We start from the raw sequence: 9,435 nt of genomic DNA on the forward strand, positions 1-9,435 counted from the left end.
ATGCTATAGATAGAGGGTGACGGAAATTGGATGACCCCAATAGTGTCATACTTGAAGGATGGAAGGCTTTCAAAAGAGAAGGACGAAGCTAGGAAGCTCAGGGTCAAATCAGCCAGGTACGTCCTTATGGACGAAGTGTTATACAAAAGAGGTTTTTCCCAACCTCTCTTAAGATGTTTGGCTCCAGATGAGGCAAACTACATGTTGAAGGAGGTTCATGAAGGAGCATGTGGAAACCATTCGGGAGCCAGATCACTCGTCCATAAGGTCATCCGTAGCGGATTCTATTGGCCAACCATCCAAGCTGATGCTAAGGCATATGTCAAAGTATGTGATCAATATCAACGCTTCAGCAACATTCCCAGATAACCAGCAGAGTATCTCACGTCAATGATGGCCCCTTGGCCTTTCGCGCAATGGGGACATTTTGGGGCCCTTTCCAACTGGAACTCGACAAATGAAGTTTCTGGTAGTAGGAATAGATTACTTCACAAAATGGGTGGAAGCCGAACCCTTAGCAAAAATTACGCAGCAGAATGTCAAGAACTTCATCTGGAAGAACATTGTATGCAGATTCAGGGTACCTAGAGTACTAGTGTCTGACAATGGACGACAGTTTGACAACATGCCTTTCAGGGAATTTTGTGAACAGCTTGGAATGAAGAACCATTACTCCTCACCCTCCCACCCACAGGCCAATGGTCAGGTAGAAGTAGCAAACCGATCCTTGTTGAAGATCATCAAGACTCGGCTCGAAGGGGCAAAGGGAGTATGGTCGGATGAGTTACCAGGTGTTTTATGGGCTTATAGAACGACAGTGAGAACTCCAACAGGGGAAACTTCTTTTAAACTAGCCTATGGAAGTGAGGCAGTTATACCGACAGAAGTACACATGACGAGCCACAGGGTGAGGAAGTATCAACCTGAAGAAAACGAAGAACAGCTTCGTCTTAACCTTGACCTTATGGACGAGTCAAGATGGATGTAGAATAGAGGACAGCGAGGTACAAAAATCTTATGGCAAGACAATATGATGCCATGGTAAAGCCTAGGCGTTTCAACATCGGGGATCTCGTCCTGAAAAGGGTTACCTTGGCAACAAGAAACCTGGCCTACGAGAAACTTGGGCCAAATTGGGAAGGACCTTATAGGATTATCAACTGCAAGAGGCAAGGATCCTATTATTTGGAAGCTTTGGATGGACGGAGGCTGGAACACCCTTGGAATGTTGAGTACCTAAGGAAATACCATCAATAAGTGCTGACTCTTGACAAAAGTGTCCTTGGACGAGATACCTGGACGAGCAGAAGTATTTGTTTACTACTATTGTGTGTTTTAAGTATTTTAATAATCCCCTAGAAAGTACATTAGTGTTTTCACTTTTGTGCTATTCATGGACGAGTTGGTTTGTATTTTTAATTCAATAAGGCACTAGCTCACGAGCATGTGCCATGCCTGTGGACGAATGTTTACATAAGTTTGGATTTTCAAATATATATATGATGTGTTTTCAAGTATATTATTGGAATCCTTTGTATGTTCATTCAGATTGATCCACAGAAAAGAAAGATAAGCATGGACGAATGAAATCCTTGGACGCGAGGATATATTGTCCATAAGCTTTCCTCAAAAGGAAAGATGAAACAAGGTACATCCGTCCAAAGCATGAGACAAGATGAAACTTGAGCTAAAAATGAAGCAAAGGTACATCCGTCCAAAGCATAAGACGAGATGAAACCTAAGTTAAGGGTATATCCGTCTAAAATTCAAGACGAGATGAAATCCGCGAAGTGTCCGTCCAAGACACGAACGAGTAAAGACTTCAAAACTAGCTTAACAATCCATTACATTGGACGAGAAATCGCTAGGAAGTCTAATCAAGGACGACAAAATGATCGTCCATAATTTTGAATGATGAATAAAATCTAATAAAAAAGGAAGTCATTCATAGACGAACTATACATAAGCTGAAAGGAATGCTCTATCTTGGTGATGTAATAAAAAATTCACCCCCATACTCAAGACGAGGCGAACTGAATTCCTGGGTGGACGAGCCACATAGTCTCAAATGATATGACTTATGAAAATAAAAATTTCATACATAAAGCTGGAAATGTATGTATTCAAACACAATGGAAGATGAAAATAGAAGTATTCATTTTTTCATGAAATTTAAAGAAGGGTGGACGACCCATGTCCAAAAACCCCTTAAATTGTGAAAATGAAACTGTATATAAAACTCGTCCACAATCTTGGACGAGACAATTGTACTTATATGAACTGGAATAAAAAAAAGAAAAAGAGAAGAAACAAAGCCCAAAACAATGGGCACTTCTAGATAAAAGTAAAACAAATTTTCCAAGGAAATTGCAAATCATTTGGGCAAACTAGCCTTGGGGTCGTCCTGAGAGACTTCAGTATTAGCATCGTCCATTATGTTGACGTCCTCGGAACTCGTCTGCAATAAGGAACTCTCTGTAGTAAGGGGAAGCTTGAAGGAGTTGAAGTCCAAATCAGGATATACCTCCTTAGCATCAGCACGGAAGTCTTCATAGCCAGTTGCATAATGACTGTCTAGACGATTCTTATACTAGTCAGACTTCTTAAAGGCCGCAATAGCTTCTTCACGTGCCTTCTCTAAGGACGAGGCAAACTCTGAAACTTGTCCTTCGAGATGGACGATGCGGGTATCCTTCTCTAAGTTATCAGCCTTAAGCTATTCCACCTCGTTCTTCAGCTTCGTCTCACTTCCTTGTAGACGATTAAAATCCTCAGTCAACCTAAGGACCTCCCCCTTCTTTAGCAGAACTTCATTGTTCAACTCCTTGGCTTTATCATTAGCCGTCTTAGCCTCTGCAGCGAGCTCCTTAGCTTGGCAAGTTGCTGTATAAAATTTTGACATAGCCCGCATATAGACGAAAGGGAGTTAGACATCCTGTTCAAATTGAAATTAAAAAAAAAAAAAAAAAATTCACAAGGACGAGGGAAAGACTTACCTTAAAAAGGTTATGGATGCCAGAACGTTCAAACTCCTTCACTGACATGTTATAGCACTCATTCACTTCACGATCAGTGACGATTCCTTTGAACGTCCTCCATGCATAACCCTCGTCCAGAACTAGATTGGAAGGACGATCAGAGGTCTCCGACAAGCTGGGCTTGCGAGAAGCTTTGGGTGGAGGGGAAGGATCGCTCTGGACGGGATGGAATGTTTGGACGGGCTCCACATCCACTAAAGGTTCGTCCAAGTTCACTGTTAGAGGTACAAACTTGGGGACCTTGGGAAGGGAAGTCTTAGCAGACTTTTGCTTCTTAGGGCCTCGACGACTTGGTAGGTCGTCTAAGTCTACAGCACTGGATATTGGCTTAGACTTCCTCTTCCCAGCCTGGATTGAAGCCACTTGGGCAGACGGAGGCGCAGCAACATCCTCATCCCCACTAGTCACTGTCTTCTCCTTGTTTTCCCTCATTGTAGTTATTTCTGCAACGAGGAAAGCCAATTTAAAGGGAAAAAAAAAAAAAAAGGGAAGTGAAATGAAGTGGACGATACTTACTTCGACGAGTAGTCTCCTCGTGACTAAGGTTCTTTGCAGTAGGCACTGGGCCAAGTTCCCAAGCTGCTAGACGATTGAGAGTAACCAAATCGTGGAAAGTCCTCCCAGGGAAGGCACGAACCACGTCTATCTGGTCCAGGTAAAATTTGTCCAAGCGTGGACGAGCAACAGCTGCATCAACAAAGAGAAAGAGTTAGACGATTGAAAGATAGGAAAAAAGTAAGGAGAAAGGAAATAAAATGGAAAGAAAACATACCCTCAGGACGAAGACGACCTAGAGGGCTGGTAAAAGGTGGGAAGGGGGGACTACCCACATCAGCTGGGTCCCCAGCCCAATTTCCAGAAATAATAAAAAAATTCTTTTTTCCAAAGCCAGTCAGACGAGCTACGACCCTTAATTAAACTATAATAAGAGCCCCTGGACGAGAACTGGTAAAAACCAGCAGATTTCTTTATCTCCGAGGGCTTATAACAGTAAAAGAACTCGTCCACCGTTATTGGACGGTTCCCTTCCAATGCCTCACGCCATAACACTTGCATGGCAATTATCGTCCTCCAACCATTAGGGTTAAGCTGGTTAAGTCCAATACCCAACCTTTGGAAAAGGTCTCTACAGAAGGAATTTAGAGGAAACCTAAGACCAGCTAAAAGGTAAGAAGTATATACCCCTAAACCAAAGGAAGGAGAACAACACCATTCTCCAGTCTTAGGTAGACGAGGGTTAAGTTCTTTAGGAATTTGGTATCTATCTACAAGAGTTTTTAACTTGGCAACGTCTAAGGTGGATGCTACCTCTGGGGCACAACTATAAATGACGTCCTCCTCGTCCTTTTCCTCGTCTTGAGGAGGGCTAGATGGCTGTCTAGACAAGCTAGCCCCAGATCCAGAAGCCATCTTACGTTGTAGTTCCTGGAATTCCTGTAAGGGAATGCCAGGAACCCCAGACGAGTAATGCTCGTCTGAGGAATCACTACAGGACGAGCTATCTACACTATCCTCACTAACCTCACTCCCAGAAGAAACGTTTTGATACTCGTCTATCTCCCTCTCTATACTACTAGACGAAGACATATTTAAGATGAAAACCTAAAAAGAAAGAAGAAATACCTGATAGAACTGGGACGAGGGCTAGACGAGGCTCTTGGACGAGATGACAGAGGGGAAAATGAGAGGAAAGTAAGGGGCATGAATGAGAATGCACTCTTTATAGGCCCCAGCAGCAAGGTCACTGAAGCGATGTTCGCCATTCAAAAATTGACACGTGGCGATTCCTTTGGGAAATGGGTTCGACACGACAGGCCAACCAATAGCCTCGCGACACGTGGCTCACAAAAAGCAAAATTTTATTAAAATCACAACAATATCCTGGACGACCCTTTGAACAAAGGGGCAACTGATAGGGGATCAGAAAATTAGTCTAACTCCGGTTCGTCCAAATGTGTCGTCCAGAGCCAATTGAGCAAGGTCGACCAAGAATCACCCTAGAAGAAGTAAAAATGTTCATGGACAATAATACTACTTTTGATCAGTGAAATCTCCCATGGACGATAAAGTTGTCCATGGTGAAGGTCTTCCATGGACGACCTTCAGATGTCCATGGACGACCAGACGGACGAATACGCAACACTTAGAACTTTCGACTCTCTGTAGCGGTTACTAAACCCGCAACTATTTTAACGAATCCATCAAATAAGTTAACTTCCATTAGCGGTTACAATTTTAGTAGCTGTTGAGGAAGTTAACTCCGGACTCGTTGGCTTCCACAAATCTTGGGGAGGTTATTGGACAAATAACCATCCCTAGGATCCCTATATAAAGGACCGGTCTGAACCCGACAAGAGTAAGAACTTTTTTGAGATACTACTTCCAAATACTTGGAACTCCCTTCTCTGCGAGGCTAACTTTTCCATCGGAGGGGGTTTGGCCGGTATTCTCTGGTCTCCTCTTTGATTGTTTTCGCTTCTTGTAGGCCTTCAACCACTTCAGTAGCCCACCGAAGCCAGATCATCCACCTTACTGATTCGGAGCGATATCATCCTTTAACCCGCAGAAATCTTGACAATCTCTGAAATCCTGCATTTGTTTTTCAGGCCGAATAGCTCCTCCCGATTTCTCTTCAACTTTGGCGATCTAGTTAAAATTGCCGATACACACCCACGGTAAGTTTAACTGAGATGCAAGATGGTGAAGCACTAACCAAGAATCTTCCTGGTTGGCCATTTCAGGAGCTCCGTAGAATCCCGTGAAGTGCTAGGCGTCATTGATTCCTGGATTTATCACCGCGTCAATGTGTCTAGGCGAGAAGGTTTTGATGTGCAGATTTAAATCATTCATCCACAGCAAGGCAAGACCACCACCCCAGTTCTTCCTCAGCACAACAAATAAATGATCAAACTTTAGCTTACACCTCAATTTCTCTAGATAGGAAGCTTTCGTCTCGGTTTCCATTAAGAAAACCAAGTTGGGCCTTTTATCTTTTAGAATATTCGAAAGTTCTTGAACTCGCTGACGATTCCCAAGCCCTCGGCAGTTCCAACTCACATAATTCATGGTGACTGGCGAGGCTAGGATTCAGCCACCGCCGATGATACAGACTGTGTAGAGACTTCATTGCTGCAAACCCCTATTCTTTTCGCAGGTTGGGTCTCTGAAGCTTCAAGTTTAGGTCATTCACGTGGAACTTCAACACTTGAAGATTTATTAAAAGAGTCCTGGGCTGGGCGGTTAATCCTAACCCATTTTCTCCCTTGTAATTCTGGTGTAGACTTAAGGGGCTCGGGCCTAATAGTTAGGGCTTGATGGGGCATTACAGTCTTGTCCTTAACCACACCGAGTTGGGCTTGCATTGGCACCACCAGGTTCAGCCCAATATGAGGGGATTCAGGTACATTAACATCAATATTATGAAGCCCAACGTGCTTAGCCAGGCTAGGACAGACCTCTAATCCTCTCGCCTTTTCCTCATTTTTTAGAAAGCCAACACCTTTTTCCCACTGCATGCTTTCTGCCACTTTTGCCTGGGATTTGGGACAGTTTGAGGCAATATCTTCTAATTCCGTCTACTTCCCCTCTTGTTTTCCTACAACCCATTGACCCTTCCTTTTTCATGCAAATTGTTTGGCTCCTTGACCGAAGCCCTATCCTTTACTTTTAGCTGTGTTAGCGGACTATGCTCTGTACATGTCACTCTTGGTTCGTGAGCCCCACCAAACTCTGCTGAAACCATCGGTATCCTTATCGGCTCCGTTCTTCATTCAGGTTCAACTCCGATGGTTCACAGCCTCGTACCAATACCATCTCCTCTCCCCATGCCAAACTTTGTCAGTTCTTGCAAATTTCTTCTCATAATATCTCCTCTCATCCATGCCCTATACTGTAACTCCATGTTCTCAATCTGCTTGTTGCCATCACCGTTTGCAGGGCAGTCTTTTAGTTTATGACAAAGGAGGTCACACCTATAGCAGAAGTTAGGGAGTCTCTCATAATTGAAATTGACCCACCTACATTCCCCTCCTTCTACAATGATCTTTTTTCCATGGACCAGTCACTTGGACACATCTAGGCGCACCCTCACCCGTAAGCACCTTCCCCATTGAACTTTAGAGTCCGGGACGTCCACATCCAACACCTCTCCCAGCTTGAACCCGATTGCCCATCCAATTTCCTTCGTTCTACAGTTTAGGGGGGAGGTTGAATATTTGCACCCAAAAGGGTGACCACTTAAGCTCTATCTCCTTCGGAGTTTGCTTTCCATCGAACTCTTGCATTAGGACCAGCTGCTTTTCATAACTCCATGGGCACATATCAAGCACATTTTTCTTATCCTTTCTGTCCCCAAATTCTACCAAAAATAGGTCCTCGTCAACCTTAGAGAGTTGGAGACCCTTGTTTGGCTTCCATAGCATTCTCAAATTCTTTCTAAGTGCATCAATACTTATGGATTTATGAGACATGATCTTCATCACACACAATTCTTCCCTAGTTCCCTTGCAGCTTTTGTACTTTTAAAATCCAGCTTTATTCCTTTAGCTTCTTCTTCTGTAAAGGACAGTTTACTCCATAACGCTTCTAGCTCCTTAGCCATGCTATTCCTCTACCGAGACTTTCCACTAAATGTGAAAAGGGGCCCTTCTCAGGGGAGAGAGGACCACCACAAGCCCTCGCACTATGGAGGATACATAAACTCTTACAAGTAGCTGCAAGACACTTTACTGCTTCTACAAGCACAGGAGCATGAGAGCACTGGACGAAGGGAGTGCACCCGGACCAAGTGGATCTACCACATGAGTATTACATTTGGTTGTGAAGAAAGTGAGCGTTTGGGGTATTATGCAATGCAACTTGTGAGGCTAATTGTTTTGCAACAACTTATGTGCCATGTGTGTTGGTGTTTGATTGCAAATAAAGTGTAAGAACATGAAGCACAACAATGGAAAGTAAATTGATTTATCATTTTATGAGTGTGGTTTTTAACTTATGCATTTTTTTGTTGACATGTTTTTTAAAGAAAAAACTTATATATAGTGTCCGTTTGACATGATTAATTTTGTCAACTTATTTTATTATTTAGCTTATTTTTGCAACTATTCATGTGTCTCACTGTACTTTTTGGTACTATTTATGAGTCCTATTATACTATTTCAACTAATTTTTATCTTTATCTACAGTACTTTCAATAAAAACATTTTAGCTTTAGAAAAATAAGTAGATCCCAAACAGACCCACAGTACATTAGATGCAATATATTAGGTTTTCTAATTGAATTCAAACACCTGGTTACATTGACCAATAATATAAGAATAATACAATGTTATTTTTTTTATAAGAATAATTAAAATTAAAACAACCAAAATACTTGAATTCAAGTGAGAAATTTAATGTAGTGTACCTAATATATTTTATATAAGCTTTACCTTTTTTATTTTTTAATATTGTGGCTGAGTGACATATAAGCAATTTATTAGCTATATCAATAGTTTTTGAGAAATTTTAGGTACACAACAAAATGTCAAAAATTTTTTCATAATATTTAATTATTTTATTTTGACTTACGAGTGATGGATAAAGTTTAGTTACAAATTTAGTTGTAGTCCAATGCTACAACTTCACTCAATATCTTTTTATTGAATGTGAATTTTGACAAATCCATGCTTGCAAAATTTCAATAGCCATGTCATTAATTAATTATTTAAATTGCAAGTTTTATTATCTAAAATTATGCATAAAAAATAAATTTATGGATCATATAGTAAATAACATCTAATTGACGAAAAAATTAACATGTGTGTTAAAAGCGTAAATAACATGTGTAGGGGTAAAGTCCCCAGGATGAAACAATGGGCCTTGGGCCCCATATAGAATTCAACCATGTCCGAGGAGAAGGTGTGGGTGCCAAAAGGGCTCCCGGCCCAATTCTTATGGGCCCAAACTTGTTTAAAAGGCAGTCCGAGGAGAAATGTCTCCTCGGATGTACCAAGTATGGCTCAAACATGCACCCTACGAGTAATAAAGAATCACTCCAACGAGTATTAGTAGCAGGGATGAGTCCCACAAGCCCGTGAGAGGGAAGAGAGTATAGGATGTCAAGGGAGAGACTACAGCTGCCACATTAAATACATGACAGCTACTTTTCTGGCCGCATTAATGTGGAGAGGACTGGCAAACAGTGTTACCTTGGCTACTACAACTCATAGAAAGATGGGGGAGATGTCCGATGGGACGGGCACTCAAGTGAAGGTCCAGATGATCAACAGGTGTAAGGTTCTGATGACTTCAAAGAGGCTATATAAGAGAAGGGAGTCCCCGTGAAGAAGGGGACAGGAAAAGGAGAGGAACTTAGAACAGAAGAAGGAGAGAAGAAACACAGTTCTGGACCAGAGAC

This window comes from Quercus robur, chromosome 8, assembly GCF_932294415.1.
Source record: "Quercus robur chromosome 8, dhQueRobu3.1, whole genome shotgun sequence".
In the NCBI taxonomy this organism is placed as follows: domain Eukaryota; kingdom Viridiplantae; phylum Streptophyta; class Magnoliopsida; order Fagales; family Fagaceae; genus Quercus; species Quercus robur.